Source organism: Palaemon carinicauda, chromosome 6, assembly GCF_036898095.1.
Source record: "Palaemon carinicauda isolate YSFRI2023 chromosome 6, ASM3689809v2, whole genome shotgun sequence".
NCBI classification, from domain to species: domain Eukaryota; kingdom Metazoa; phylum Arthropoda; class Malacostraca; order Decapoda; family Palaemonidae; genus Palaemon; species Palaemon carinicauda.
The window spans coordinates 148,910,308-148,927,807 of record NC_090730.1 but is presented as its reverse complement, the minus strand read 5'-3'; the positions used below and the strand labels follow the sequence as shown (position 1 = coordinate 148,927,807).

Here is a 17,500-nt window from a genome sequence, read left to right as displayed (position 1 = left end):
ACAGCTAAACTTAGCAGGGTATTCGACTGGATTCGATTTATTTGGAAGGTGGTAGATATTTTCTGACAACGGCAGGATCAATATCATCGTGTGGCGAACTCTCTCCAGGGATATTCACTCGCTCTCGTAGGTGAGGTGATCAATAGGATCATGACGTCACTTTCGTCAGCCATTCATAGGTCTGGAAGATCTCCCGCCAAATCGTACCATTGGACAGTTTGTTTTCAGGTTGTATACATATTACAAAGGCGCCTCTGAATTTCGTCCAAGTATTGCAGTTGGTTGAATATAAATCGGTTGAACGGAAGTCTATTCTGACGAACTTTAAATGGAAAGAAACTGTTTATGTAGAGGAGTTGCTCCTTACACAGATCATCTTTGCTTCGGCTAAGAAACCATTAGTGGTTGATGCCATGAACACCGAGAAATGAAAGAGTATTTTATTAAGCAGGAAACGTGTAGGTGTCGGCGCTTGCGCTCTTGCCATTGATATCACAGCCAAGCAATGATGAGGACATCACAGGCACAAGAACTTGATTTTAAGGGCAAGAAATAGTCATCTGAGATTTTTATCCTCGCCATTTCGTTCTGTTCTTCTAAGTCTTCTATCCCACTGAAAAGTATCTGCTTCTCATCCAGATTTATTCGTTTTCGTTAATGTTGTGGTTGGCCAAACGGCAGTTTCTTAGATTTTGAATGAATTGCATCACAAGTCCAAATCGGAGTATAGAAAGAATAGGCATTAGGATTAATCTAGACTTCTGTGATTATCAGTTTGAACGGTACATCATCTTGTTCGGTTTTTCATTTCATATTTTGAGCAAACTACCTTTGATTTTTTTTTATTTCAAATATATATATATATATATATATATATATATATATATATATATGTGTGTGCGTGTGCGTGTGTGTGTGTGTGTGTGTGTGGTGTATCCATTTGTATGAATATGATATCCTATCGCTTTTATAAAGCTATACAATAAAAAGTAAAATATCCATCGAATCAATTTGCTGGTGCTGACATCTTCATTCCATGCTCCTATGAATTAAAGAGCAGTTGTCCTGTCATGTAGTACTCTACTCTATAACCCTCTCATATGTCTGGTGTTGGTTTATGAATCGACAACCTTGATTCATCACAGAAAACGAGCTTATGAAATTACCGTCGGGGAAAATGGTGACAATGACGTGTATAGAAAACGGAAATAAAGGTACACATAGAAAATGGATGTTGACAGTATCATGTGCATGGCCTCGCCGAAAAGATACCTTCCCAGACGATCCAGATTGGGGGTTGCGAACGGACATGTACGCTGCTCTTCCAACGTTGAGTTTCAGTTATCTTCTGTAGTTTTTGAGAGACAATGAACGGCCACAACGATTTTGCAGGGTGGGGAGTTCTGAGTAAAGAAAGTTGACGATGATCCACTAGGTGGAAGGATTACGTCTAGAGGATTTAAAGGGTGGAGAGAACAGTCTTAAAAGTCTCTACCTGAGGAAATCTAACGTCTTGCCATGTGACGCGCCCAAGCAATGGATTAAGCAGAAAACTGTTTCGCAAATTCGGGCGAGGTTTTGTAATCATGTCTTCGTGGAATGTGTTTTAGGAAACGATGCCTATTAAGATCTTATCTTAATTTCTCCCCAAATTCCCTCTTTCGTTTCTTAATTCTCTCTCTCTCTCTCTATCTCACTCTCTCTCTCTCTCTCTCTCTCTCTCTCTCTCTCTCTCTCTCTCGTGTCTAACCCCGCTTTCGCATTCATAAACGCCGAAACGAGTTGATTTTGTTTTCCCCCAAACAAACTCCCCGCTAGAAAGAGAATGAATCGGTGTGGCCAGTGATAAAGAAAAAAAAAAACCTGCCAGATGACTTGGTGTCGTAATTATCCGTGTCTCGGTTAAAGTTTTGAAAGTTCTTACTGACTTCCCTAAGGATATTTCCTGCTGCTCGAAAAGTTATTCCGTATAATAGGTGAGTATATTTTCTTTTCTATAGTAGATATTTCTTAAGTTTTATTAGGTTTACCAAGGTAATGGTTTAATAGGCGTTATTTTTGCCTTGAATTTAGTTGATGAATTAGCATATAGCCGGATATACTGTAATTTTATAATAGTATAAGGAAACAAGATTCTAGTGGGGAATAAAGTCTGCGGGGTGTACTTGTCACAGTTCACTATCCGGGTTTAATAACTTCTTGTATCTTACATACTCTCTCTCTCTCTTACTTGGCTGGTTTGCTGTGAATGATCAGACGAAAAATCACCCACCATTACTATTCTGCATTGGCCAGCCAGGTGATGACAACTGGCCAAACCCCAGACATGAATTGATAATTCAGAGGCTTTTGTCCTGCAATAAACCAGAAGCAGCTGCATTTGTTGTTGTTGTTTGTATATGTATATTTACAGTGCAATATATATGTATATTAGTGATTACCACAGATAAATACAAGACAGAAGGTAGCATAAATGATTTTCACGTGTTTATTCAAGCATTTTCGGGATACGATGTGCAAATAAACACGCCAAAGCATTCGTTGTCACCTTCTGTCCTTTATTTTATCGTGGTATTCGCTTTATATATATATATAGTTATATATATGTTTGCATAATTAGATACCTAGATAAATTTGTCTTTGTGTGAGTACGTGTATGTGTACTTGCCTTGCTTGTGATTATAGTTACTGTGACATGTAAAGAATGTTGTTTAGGAGGATTTTTGTGATAATAAATAAAAAAAAAAATTTAATTGTATAATTCTCGAATTAATGTCAACTGGAATAATAGACCCAAAGTCTTGTAGAAATATTTTCGAGCCTGTTACTGTAGACATTGGCTGTAAGAACGCTTTTAAGTTAGGTATCTACTGTTTCCTAAATTGGAAGCTGAAAAAGACCTGTTGAACTTTGATAAGAATTGAATCTATGATTTTAAAATAAAAGTATTTCCGAAGGTTTTACATTACCATATAGGAATCGAACCTAATTATCACATGAGTCTTTCTCAAAATTATATCTAGTTATAGCAGCATAATTTTATTTAGTAATTGTAGCCACAGTTAAGAAAACATTATTAGAAATGACTGTATATTAGTATCATTTATGTTCAAAGGAATCACAAAAGCAATTTCTTTTGGCATTCATTTCAACCTTTTTATCCTATTACATTCGAAGAAGCCAATATTTTTTTCTCTTTTATGTGGGCAAAACTCTGGAGGATTTTTGAGACGGGGTAATATGCGTAGCTTCAATGTTATTCGATATAGGTTTGAAGCCAAAATTCTTAAGGAAATCAGGAAACATGTGCGTATAACATCATGGTAGCGTTCTCTATAACCCGGGTTAACTCGGAGATAAGCATCTCTCCTAACACTAAATCTGTTTTATACAGATTTTATAGTTTTCTATGTAATGAGTTTTCTTATGTAAAGATTTTATGTCTATACTAAGGTTATCAAATAAGAACATGAGGAACATAGCATAGCATCAATACTTCAAATACTGTTTGAGTAATGAAAGAGAATTGTCAAATGTTAAAATCAATTATATATATATATATATATATATATATATATATATATATATATATATATATATATATATATATATATATGTACACACACACACACACACACACATATATATATATATATATATATATATATATATATATATATATATATATGTGTGTGTGTGTGTGTGTACCTAGTATTATTTACTCATATCTTGAACTTTCGTTCCGATACCGCTTCTACATTATTCTTCAGCATCCCATCTATATATACAATAAAGTGTTTTTATAGGATTTTAAGGTATGTAAACTTAATGTTGTCGTTGGTAACAAGGTACAACTTAATGATGCACCTTTTTACCGATTCGAGGTTTTTACATCTTCATATCTCGTAATTTCTCATCTTTTTTTCATCCAAAAACTTTTTCGTTTATTTAGTTAACTACCATAATTTACTTTCATATATAAATAAAAGCGAACGGTCAAAAATACCCTTTGTACATTCCAATTTTTGTTCTTTCATAGAAATTCAATCTTTTCTAGTTCTTTTTAGAGTTATTGCCTTCCTTCCTTGCATCGCTATATTTGCGATTAGCATTGTCCCTCATCTGACATTTGGTCCCAAGTAATGACGCAAGTGAGGCATTTCTAATCTATTTTTCATGCTAACTTTCAGATTTCTCTTAAAAAACACTTAAACATCACCATTCAAAAATAAAATCTCTTCACTTCCAATCATTTACACGACACCATTTACAAATATCATTTAACCACAACCTTTCACAACGTCCTTTCTTATCCAGCAATTTTTTCACCAACATTTGTCCTGTCGTTGACTTATTTTTCCCTCCATTGTTGAGAATACAAAAGGGCCATGGGCGACACAATTGTGGGAGACCTATTTTTAAACCCAAATTACTACTGCTTTGTCCAAATATTTTAACAGATAGGTTTTCTTTTATCATTAAGATTTCCAATCACTATCTGTATATTACCCTTTTCACCATGCCCCATAAGACTCAATACAAAACTTCGATCAACTTGAGCGGTGTTTCCTAGCTTAACAAATACCACATACGGTTTTCCTTTTGACTTTAAACTCCTTAAAGCAATAAATGCACACTCTCCCTGCCTTTTATAAACTCAGAATGTTCATCACTTAAAAACATTTAGGTTTTTCATTGATTTTCCATTAAGAAACCATATAAAAATTCTTCGTGGTGCTATATAACTCTCTGTTCATTTAACCATTACACATTCAGGTTTTTTCATTGATTTTTCATTAAGAAACCGTATAAAAATTCTTCGTGATGCCATATAAATTTCTGTTCATTTAACCATTACAGTCACTCTTTTTGGCTTTCCTTTCACATGACGTGAACAGTCATCTCTCACATATTTCCCGAGAACCTTTTCACCAGTCAGGTATACATTACCTTATTAATTCCGAATAACTAGTTCACTACATTATCATTACCATATTGCCACGTTTGGTGACTTATATAGATGATTTCGCAGTTGAGTGATTAAGGTGTCATTGCGATAATGCTTGTCTTGTGGTAACCTTTATTTGAAGTACCGCTTCTTGTGGAATACAAGCACACTCTTATATTATTATTATTATTATTATTATTATATATATATATATATATATATATACATATATATATATATATATATATATATAATATATATATATATATATATATATATATATATATATATATATATATATATGTGTGTGTGTGTGTGTGTGTGTATGTATATATATATCGTATACGAGCGTGTATGTTAGTATTTTTTTTATTTGTATGTGTTAATTTGTGTGCTTATCGGTTACACTTGGATGGATAGATGTGCAAAAAAAAAAAATACATAAAATTATTTTTGTTTAATATTGAATTCAAGAACTCTTAGAGACAATGCTCAACATTTTAAACAATTTCATTACCATATTAGAAATTAGTTTTCGGATCAGTCCTTATTGTCAAATCGCAAAGTTAAGAATTAAAAAAGAGGAAAAACGTTCAGATACAACTAAGTGAAAAACAAGCAACCTTTCACCAAAGCCAATTTTGAAAAGGGTGAGGTAGGTTATGCGGAAGCCAAAAGGTCACATGTGTTAGAATCTTAATTGCTCCTCGGCAATTAACAGGGGAAGATTTTCTCGCCCTTAACTTCCTCTTAGGCATCATTCGCACACAGCTCATACTTGAGATTGCTTCAAGTGTACAAAGAACAACCTGTTGAGATTAGAATTAAAACTTTTGAAAAGAATTTATAGATTTTTTTTTTCGGGGTGGGCGTGATTGGGAATGTTCATGTTAATATGTTTTTTTTTTATCCTGGTTGATTACTATTTAAAGTCACGTTTGACGATTGTTTTGAAAATGGGAAATCCTATATTGAAAGCCAATAATTGTAGTCTTCACAATATCATCTTTAAATCACAGCTATTGTGGAAGTCACTAATGCTAAAAATCAAAGGCTTTGAAGCTCTAGTAAAATAATTATTCTTTTCAGACTACTATAATCACAAAATTATTTCTTGAAATGTGACCAGAAAGGGTCGGAAATTTACTAAAATTTAAATTTATATTGATTAATATTAAAGTTTTTTTTTTTTTTTTTTTTTTTAATATCTTGACTCAGTACTTGAACGCGTTTACAAGTGGTGCCTTGTTAGTGCATATTACCCAATAATTACTGACTAAAGCGTATGTATAAAAACCTTTTACTATAGAGCAGCGGGATTGCTAAGTTATGAAAGCATGGACAGATGCTACGTTTAGCATATCGTTTGTTTTGGAGTGTGGATGGAGGAGACGGGTTGAATAGAATTCTTGGAGCTCAGTTGATAAGATTCAGTCTCATTCAGTAACTATACACAGTATCATTCTTGTTATTGAAATTATGTCGTGTAACATTTCCTTATGCTTTATGCTTTTAAAGATACATTGATATTGTCATTCAAAGTTTGTAAATTTAAATGATAATTGTACGCAGCAATGAACCTCATTGTCGCTCGGAAAATACGAGTCACTCGTCGAAAAAGTTACACAAAGAAGGCATTTTGAAGGATATTTAACCATTTGTTACTCCTAACCATCATTCATTATTTGCTTAAATGGTAGCGCTTTGCGAAGTCACACCCTATAAGGGAAAAATGTATATAGACTAATGTTCCAATCTTGGTTCGCTACGAGAGAACAGAATTAAATCCCAAAGGAGGAAAATAACCAATTCATTTCCTGAAAAATCCGTGGTGCTTCAGTTGACTAAAGCAGTAAAGAAAGTAATTGTTGGCTAGCAACCTCATCCTCACAGAATGGCAGAGAACAGGAAGATTAACAATGATGCGACCCCGCCCCCAATCTCAAAGGTGAAAAGATGTTTGGCTAGAAATTTATATATATATATATATATATATATATATATATATATATATATATATATATATATATATACTGTATATATATGTGTATATATATACATACTGTATATATATATATATATATATATATATATATATATATATATATATATATATATATATATTCATCGCTATCAAAGAAACCTACAGATCAAAGAAACTGGCAGATGCACTGAATTATAATTCAGTCCTCAAATTCATGAATGAGATTGGTGGTAACGAGAAATCTTGTACTTATATCTTCGTCGAGGAAATGCATACCAAGGAGACCAGTAAGCCACTAACGTAGGTTACAGATGCCTCGATCGAATAGGGTGCCTCAACTAGTATTGTAAAGACAGGTTTTAGTTCCTTTTAGTGTCCTAAACAAAATTAACCCTGAATAAGAAAATGCGCTTTTTAGAAATGATGTCTAAAACCTTTGGAGTGTCTGGAGTTAAACCCGTGTCCGAGTACCCAAACATAACCCTCTTGTATGATGTCCACAACGAAGATAATGAAACTACAAGACTTCCAAAGTAACAATCAAGGCCAGATACCCCTTTTGAATATAAATATAGAAAGAAAAAGTATTGCAAGAATTCTATATTAATTATGTAGCATGAACACTATTAATACCACCGTGTATGAAGGGGCATGCAAAACATGCTAAGAATTTAGAGAATATTCTTCTGAGCTACTAAAACAAAGGGGAAAAAATTACATAATTGAAATTTCAGATCTCTAGATCATCTTTGGTTGAAAAGTGTTACTCTTTAAACTAAATAGCATCTAAAATGATCTACAATGGAAATTAAACTAACTGCTTCTCGTTAGATGGTTGTATTAATGGTGCAACAGAACTCATCATCGCATAATGTTAATGTTATTGCTTATTGCACTAGACATACTTCATTAGTTGGATCTAAGCACGGGTAAAAATTTCCTAAAACCCTAAAATAAAAATAAAGGATTTTTTTTTTCACTTGCCTATTTCCTTAAACACCGATCCATCATCCATTAACTATTATCACAAAATTTTTGAATTAAGTCTTAATTAATTGTGAATTTCCCAACACCATTTCATTTATAGGTAGTATAGTTTAAAACAATTATTTTATTTTGAATATACAGTATATGTGCACCAGTGTACTGTATATACATTGTATAAACATAGACACGGGTTGAAACCCTGAGGCACAATTAAATAATTTTGGGATCACTTTTTCCAATAAATAAACTTTCATGTGGCAACAAATTAACGAAGCCTTTGGTTTACGTAAGAGAAATTGGGTCTGTCACAATCTTTCTACTTCCTAATACAATTTATTTTCAAACGCTTACGTTTTATTACTTTCACTCCCATCTTTTCCATCCCTACTTTTTCTATCCTAGCCTATCTGAAAGTACAACAGGAGGCCCTGCTCCCATTGCAATATCTGGAGAGCTGCCCATGCAGAACTAGAACGTATGAGACAATCTCTCTACGAGGGAGTCTCACAAATAGTTTTCATGTGTCCTAATCTGATAGTTTTCCTCCAAGGATCCTGAACTAGCGTAGTATGTACATTCAAGAACTAGCGTTAGTTGTAAATTCAAATGTTCAGAAGTCATGTAAGGATCTTCATATTTGTTAAGTGGGCCACATGATGTCGTCATTAAAGTCCATCGAAACAACGGAGTCGTACACTATTATTTTTTAGAGCTTCACGATTAGAGAGACATATCTTGGATGGTTTCTTTAAGATACTGTGACCATCCCTCAAGACATATTTGTTGAGACCGCGAACATCATCCCGCAAAAACCATTATCTAAGTTAAAATAGCAGTTTAATAGTATCGAGGACCATGCCCATGTCACAATTAGGGTCCTTAGACCACATACAAGGACCCCATTACTAGCAGTAGAAGGAACAGAACGGAGTTAGAATAACTAAAACAGGCCAGGATTACATTGGACCAATCATCATACGCATTCTCATTAATACTTCCAAAACATTACGTTTAGAAGATGAAAAAGTATAGCAAATATACGCAAAATATATTAGAATGGTAGACACTTGGAATAAATATTGTGTGTATGTATGTACAGTATATACAGTATGTACTATATGAATCCTTATCAGTTTCATTTGCTTTCAAGACATGGCTTAGACAATGTGTTGAAAATAACAGAAACTGGTAAGGATTTACGCACATGGTGTTTTCATTATTTTTCTAGGGGTTTTTCTTTTGATAATAAAAAGCACTTGCTCCTGTGTATTTTACACCCACACACACACACACATATATATACATATATAATATATATATATATATATATATATATATATATATATATATATATATGTATGTATATATATACATATATATACAGTATATATGTAAATATATATATATACATATATATATATATATATATATATATATATATATGTGTGTGTGTGTGTGTGTGTGTGCGTCGTAGTATGAGAGAGAGAGAGAGAGAGAGAGAGAGAGAGAGAGAGAGAGAGAGAGAGAGAGAGAGAGAGAGAGAGACCTTATAGCCTATACCATTCCTCAAAGAGAAGTCTGAGAGGTAAATATGTATATAATGAAGAAAAAAAATTATTTAAAATCAGTTTCTTTTCTGCTTTTATTCATTTATTCCCTTCTACTTCTTTATTCATTTAATTTAATCTCTTTTAACGTATTTTATTCTACGTCCGGTTCCTCACGAATAAAACCACAGAATAATAATAAGAAGAGCAGTAATAATGAAATGAAAGCTTTATTTAACAGCGAATAAATTTAACTTTGAAAGCTTCAAGTAAAAAATGAACCACGTAATAGATTTTCATGACTTTACTTCAATGAATAAATTGACGAGAAAATCGATTCTGTTTCTCGGAATATTTGCCAAAGAGTCTTCTGCCTGTCTGTGTGACAGACAGACTGTGTATAGATGCCAGTTTTGAGAGGTATGACTCAAGTTTTTTTTTTTTTTTTTTTTTTTTTTTTTTTTTGCATGACTAATTGCGGACAAGTTATGTGATAGTTATGTCCAGGGTTTAAACTTGAACATGATGATATAGCCATTAGATTACCTTCAAACTTTTCCAATTTCCTTAATTATGAAGGTAATTAAACCGAAATTACATTAGAATTACCTTGAAGTCATGCAAATTAACTCAAATTAAGGTATATACCTTAAAAGTTTAAACCCTGGTTATGTCATCAGTAGAAAGCATTCGATAACTTGAATATATTATAGATGAAGAAGGCGAACGAAAGTTAGAAAAAATGTTTGTAAGATTAAAAACGAAATACTGGAGATACTGTAAAAACAAAGAACTATCTTTCGCTAAGAAGAAATTGTCTTTCCATGTAAATGGTATGAAAACGAGTGCTCTCAGATGTATGTAAAGGTTACTGCTGCTGTAACGGAGAGAAAAATGGTATTAAATGTGACGCTCAGTATAATCTTGGGTCAGAATTTTTTGCCTTATCCTCAGCCACTTTTGAAATTTATAACTTATTTTCCCCCAAATTTTTCAAAACGCTTCTCCCTATAGCCAAGATAACAGAAGAAATGACTTATTTTCTCGAAACGTTTCTCCTCCCTATAGAGGAAATAAAAGAAAAAATTACTTATTTTCCCTAATTTTCTCGAAACGTTTTTCCTCCTTGTCGACGAAATAATAGAAGAAATGACTTCTTTTCCCCAATTTTCTCGAAACGTTTCTCCTCCCTATAGACGAAATAAAAGAAAAAATTACTTATTTTCCCTAATTTTCTCGAAACGTTTTTCCTCCTTGTCGACGAAATAATAGAAGAAATGACTTCTTTTCCCCAATTTTCTCGAAACGTTTCTCCTCCCTATAGACGAAATAAAAGAAAAAATTACTTATTTTCCCTAATTTTCTCGAAAAATTTCTCCTCCCTATAGAGGAAATAACAAGAAATGACTTATTTTCCCTAATTTTCTCGAAACGTTTTTCCTCCCTGTCGACGAAATAATAGAAGAAATGACTTCTTTTTCCCTAAATTTTTCAAGACTCTTCTCCCTATAGCCGAGATAAAAGAAGAAATTTCCCCTAAATTTCTTAAAACTTTTCTCTTCCCTATAGACGAAATAATAGAAGAGAGGTTTTCATAACCTTAGAGGAATAAAATTGAAGCAAACCCTAGTTCTGTAGATATAAATTGGCACAGGGGTCACCTTGTAGGTACATTTAGATATTTGGATAATGTTCACGTAATATGCATAATTCATTTGGAACCTTTTTGAATATCTAGTTGATGTTAGTGATAAAGCAGAGATAGATATGTTCTTTATTCCCTAGGATATGTTGTTTTCATACCTATCATCGTCAGTATCCTTCTGTAGTGTTTTGAGGTTTTGTTAGTAATAAGAACTTCCCTCCGCTTTTTCTATCTTTTTTTATATTCATCTTATAGCCCCTCCTTTTTTTTCTGATATCCCATTTTGTATCTTTTATTCCTCTCCTATTCAATACCTCCAAATTTCTTTCACTCATCCATTCTCAGTCACAAATTTTTTTTGCATTGTCTGACCTTTCCAGTTTCTCAATTCTGCTCAAGTTGCACATTGCAAATGTCTCTAATCTCGTGATGTCATTCTTTTATTACCACCCAAGTCTCCGATTCGTGCAGCACACACTATTAAAAGTCAGCTTTTGCCATCTTCATCAAATTCGGAATGGAGGTCTGTGTAACAGAACATTCCTCTTATTATTATTATTATTATTATTATTATTATTATTATTATTATTATTATTATTATTATTATTATTATTATTATTACTTGCTAAGCTACACCCCTAGTTGGAAAAACAGGATGCTATAAGCTCAAAGGCTCCAACAGGGAAAATAGCCTATTGAGGAATGAAAATAAGGAAAAACTACAAGAGAAGTTTAAGAACAATAATAAAATCAAAATAAATCTTTCATATATAAACTATAAAACCTTGAAAATAAATTGATTAAAACTTCAAAAATATCAAGAGAAAGAGAAACAAGATAGAGTATTGTGCCCGACAGGTTCTGCGGTTGTCAATATAAATTACGCCTCGGAACCACATTAGTAATATCTCCAACTAAAATATATCTAGGAGCAATGCCAATGAGTAGACGAAAGAAACTATTAAAAGGCGTCTCTCGTTAAGGTCCACCGTGATTTAGAGGCCACAAAACAGGATAATATTATGGTAATGGAGGGAATTAATAATTGCTTCAAGATAATCTGGTGCTTTTTCTCATTCAATAATACACAGTCTTTCAGGAGCCAGGGAAAACAGTTGTATTCCTTTTATTGACACTGTTAATATTTGAACTGTGCTGAATTTTTCTCCAGTACGGAAATTTTCTGAGAACCGAAGAATATTTTAGGGGCTTCCTCTCGCATGCTGTAGAGAACGACCTTAGAAACGGCTAGCATAATGATAATTATTTGTTGCTACACTTCTGTCCCTTCCCTAAGGGATGTCGGTTCCGTGTAGATGCACCCATGCTCATAAGTGCCAACGATAGTTTACAGAAATAAATCAGTTAGTCTGAACCTAGAACGTTCGTTTGAAATTTTCAAAATTCTAAGCTCAATTTTCATCTGAATGCTTAGAAAGTTTACTCCTAATTCCCTATATTGCATCTGCTTCTAGTCTCTTTCGAGTGTTTATTCAAGGAACGTTTGACATTCTAGTTTGCATCACGTCCAGTTCTCTGCTATTGTTTCTCCGTCTTAAGTTCTTGTTTCTGTATCCTTCGTTCCTAGTAAAACTTCCCTATAAAATATCTGAGTACACTTACAATTCGCCTTTGAAGTCCATTTAATGCTACTTTGTTATTCATTTATCCTTGCTTCTTCTTATCCCCTTCCCGATTTTGAAAGTATGCCGTCTCTTATGCTCCCTATTTTCAAGCTTGTCTACTTTCCTTTTTCTGCATGCTGGATAAGTAAATAAACTTTTTTTTTTTTGTGGGGGGGGGGGTATTCTCTGTATTTATGATACTCTGTATAACTTTGTTCTCCAGACATCCCCATTTATGTATGTGTGTGTATATATATATATATATATATATATATATATATATATATATATATATATATATATATATATATATATATAAATACACATATATACATATACATATACATATATATAAATGTATATATATATATATATATATATCTATATATATATATATATATATATATATATATATATATATATATATATATATATATATATATATATATATATATGTATATATAGCCGTGCGATGCAAAAGGCGTATCTACTGTACATTTAGGTCTTATGTTAAGTAATAGAGAAGAATCATTAGAACGCGTTGAATCCACTTCAAAATAGCGACAGAGATTTTCGATTTGTAAATCTGTAGAAATGGTCTTTACATAATTACTTTACCCTCTTTATTCATTCCAAGAATAGTCAGCTAACGACCCATAACTATCTTAGGGTTGATTTTATGACTTTACAGCACACTAAACAGACCCTTAAGCCTCGCCAGACTATAAATAACCCCGAGGGATTGATACAAAGGGGGAATACTTCCAGTAAATATAGAGAAGCACACAGGGGGAAATCACAAACGCCTGGTCAAAGACCATTGGGTGAGGAGTAAAATTTTTAATGGGAAATGGGACATTCGAAAAGATTTTCTTTTGGGGATATTTGTTAAACGAAAGCTTATATATATATGTGTATATATATATATATATATATATATATATATATATATATATATATATATATATATGTGTGTGTGTGTGTGTGTGTGTATAAGTTATGTATTTATATATATGTATATATATAAACACACACACACACACACACACACACACACATATATATATATATATATATATATATATATATATATATATATATATATATATATATATATATATATTTAACAATTACTCTTTATCCAAATGAGTTTTTTGGAAAATTGGTTAATGCGTAAGTTCATCACAAGCAGTGTACTCTAGTTATGAAGTTTTTATATCGCTCTTGCAACTTTCCTCTAGACTCACGTTTTAGCTTTTCTTCCCTTTTGCAACCCAGCCTCTTAAACTCATCACAGTTGCAGGCGAACACTGATGATAAATCTTATGGGAAAACTTCATAAATCTAATCCAAATGAGTTAGGGTTCCAGAGGAAATCCGAGTCACCACCATATTTGTCCTGTGTGGAAAGGCTTCTAGATAAAATCCTCTCATTAAACTTACAGATAGGATTCATTAACGTCTCTTCAAACACCCTAAGACGCTGTGCATTTCATTTCACCCTTACCCTACTTGTACTTTTGCGGTTTCAGGCAATGACAGTTCTCTTTTCCAATAGATCTTAAATGCCATCTATCTAACACTTTATAGGCCTCCCTCTCATAGTTCCTACCACCCCTGAATTGTACACTTTTCACTTGTCCATTGTCATTCATTCTTTCCACATGACTAAACCACCTCAAAATAGGTTTCATCTTAATATTTGTTACCACTTCTACCTATCTTAAAATTTCTCATTCTATCGATTCTTTTCTCAGTAGCTTCAGCCTTTTTTTTTTTATTTTTACTTCATATCTGAATTCTGGTTTCATAAAGGTGAGTTGGTTCACCAATCTCTTAATGCATTCCCTCTATGGCTATCACTGATTATTCAAAAGTTTTTCCAATCTTTTCAACTCACCATGCTACCTATACTACCTTAAATGTTATCAGACTCGGCTCTTACTCAACCATCATTCGTTACATATACTTCCAAATACTTGAACGAATCAGTCACATCTATTTTTCATCCTCCCCTATTAACATTTATTGCTCCATTATCCGTATTGCCAAATACCCATATAAAATTGCTCTTGCTAACATGTACTCTAAACTTTCTTCTATTCTAAAAAGCTATCAAACTCTGATGTAGATCTTTGAGACTCTTTCCACTGTCCCCAGTCGACATCATTCATTCATGAAGAATTATTTTATCGCACGACTCAGCATCTATATCTACAGTCCATTCTTTGACCGCTTCAAGAATTCCTTCCATAAAAATATTGAACGGTCATTGAAACTTGACACACCCTTGTCTCACTTTCACACCTAACCAGTCAATTTTCCGTTTAAGTTATACAATTCTCTTCGCTTTCATGATAAAAACACTTAATTGCTCAAAACAACTTATTTTTAGACTTTACATTCTAAACGCCCGTCCACATTGATTTTCTATCGATTATATGATAGTTTTTTCTAAGTTCATGTATGTAACATTCAATTTACCTTACTTTCAAACTTATTCAATCAACTGTTTCATTACAAACACTGGTCTTTCATTCGCCTATCTTTCTCAGTCAGACGTCAGCTTGCACCTTCCCCGTTATATTAATGAACTTTATTCCCCCATAATTCTCATAGTAGCCTTCATTACCCTTTCCCTTGTACAAAGGAACAATTATTCCTCTCCCCCCATTGCTCTGGTAGCTTATCCTCATCCAGATATACTTTACAAACCCTAGTCAGCAACTAAATCACACTATCACTTCTGCACTGCAGAGTAATCCTGTCAACTCTTTGAGTGTTTTCTTTCTTCAACTTTTCGGTGCAACTCAGACAGTGCACTCTAGGCATTTTGATTGCAGCGTTCCTTTATCCCCTAACTTCTCTTTTTTTTTTTACCTTCTGCTGTGCCTCTGCTTCTGTTTTCTTTTTCTTCCTTCTTGCTATCCAACTCCTTTACTTTTACTTCATATTGCAACTCTTGAGGGACCCTGCCTACCATTTGCACCTGGGTGCTGAATGGCCTCCAGGCCCGAACGCGGGGATTTATGGCCAAATTCATAAATCCATAAATTCGTCTTTGTTATAACCTCTAATACTTTAATGATATGTTTAATAGGATCTTCAAAACAGACACACATATCAATAAACTCATATATATATATATATATATATATATATATATATATATATGTATGCATGCATGCATGCATATATAGGCATATACTATATATATATATATATATATATATATATATATGTGTGTGTGTGTGTGTGTGTATATATATATATATATATATATATATATATATATATATAGAGAGAGAGAGAGAGAGAGAGAGAGAGAGAGAGAGAGAGAGAGAGAGAGAGAGAGAGAGAGAGAGATCAGAAAAGTAGTTGCGAACGAGCATCCTATACTCATTATCAGTGTATAAACATCATACTTTTCGGATATTCTTCAAAACTGCACTAATTTGTTTATGTTCCATTCTAATGTCTTCGCAAAGATTCATAATAAGATAAATGCAAAGTAAACTCCTTGAAATGAGAGATTAATCATAATCAAATATCCTTTTGTTTGAGGAAGTTTTGATAGTCAAAATGAGGAATGATGTTAAAAGTTTCCAGGAAAAATTTAGCCCTTTCGTAACGCCTATCTAACTTCAAACGACGAATTTAAAAAAAAAAAAAAACATTATCCCTCATTGATATCTAAACAACGTTCTGATATGTGTATGATTTTTGGTAAAAAAAAAAAAAAAAAAAAATTGAAATCAGATCAGGCTGAAAAGCGTGCGAAGTCAAGGTTGCGTACAATCGACTGCAAGCTTCTTCTTACAGTCAAGTGACGTAAGCAGAAGAGACGAGACAATGGTGGGGATGTCTTCCATGCTTTTATTGGAGAGGAGTTTACAACGCAGTACGCTCTTATACTGTACATTGAAATACACAATTTTTCGTGCATATGTTATAAATAAAATAAACCCACAATTTATGTAAAATTTATTTTATTTTTAGCTTTCTAAGGGACCATCTCCCTTCTTCAGAAAACAAATGTTCCCTTCGAAAGCTATATATTTTTTTTTTCTAATTTTGGGTTAAATGTTTTTTGAAGTGGAAGAGAGATGGTCCCTTTGAGAACTAAAATTAAATTTCAGTTTAAAAAAAAAAATGTGGATATGTTTTATTTATACGTTTTTATGTTTTGGTCCTCCTTGGAGAACGAAAAAAATTATCCATATTTTATGTTTTCAATCTTCCATACACATTTCGTATATGAGTTAAAGCTTATTAAATGAGCCGACAGTATGGGTAACTTGATTCACCTATCAAACAAAAAATGTTGACTAGAACTAGATAAAGGAGCGGGAACAGAAAAAAGTGTGTTAATCTCTGAGGAGATGAGGAATTTGTATCTTGAATTTGTAGGTACTTTTTGAAGTAATAATAGCAAGGGAACAAAGGATACTAGAGGTTTTCTCTATCTATAAATATACAGAAGTTAAAACTGCCCGCTGATATTTATATTCGTATTGAATTATTTATCATACTTTATATTGTAATATGTCATATGATAAATATTATATAAATTATATTATGTATCATATTATATTATGTTATTGGCTGTGTTTTTAATACCATGCTAAAAATCTCTGTGGTGTAGTATCGGTCATATGCAATATTGTTTTTGGTAGTCTGCCACGTAAATGGTAAAGAAATGATATTGATAGAGACCATACCCAATACGTTTAAAACCTATATTCATACTATAGATTTCATTGA

At 32.7% G+C, this 17,500-nt stretch overlaps 2 protein-coding genes across 2 annotated transcripts in view; one reads left to right on the top strand and one right to left on the bottom strand.

Moving 5' to 3' along the window:
• Positions 1-17,500, bottom strand: part of LOC137642714 (beta-1,4-glucuronyltransferase 1-like) — a 112,686-nt gene that overhangs the window by 74,215 nt on the left and 20,971 nt on the right. The gene's annotated exons all lie outside the window — the stretch shown is intronic.
• The window catches only part of LOC137642713 (uncharacterized), a 181,181-nt gene continuing 165,534 nt past the window's right edge, over positions 1,854-17,500 (top strand). The window contains 1 exon segment of the mRNA XM_068375517.1: positions 1,854-1,976. The gene's annotated coding sequence lies outside the window, so the exon portion shown is untranslated.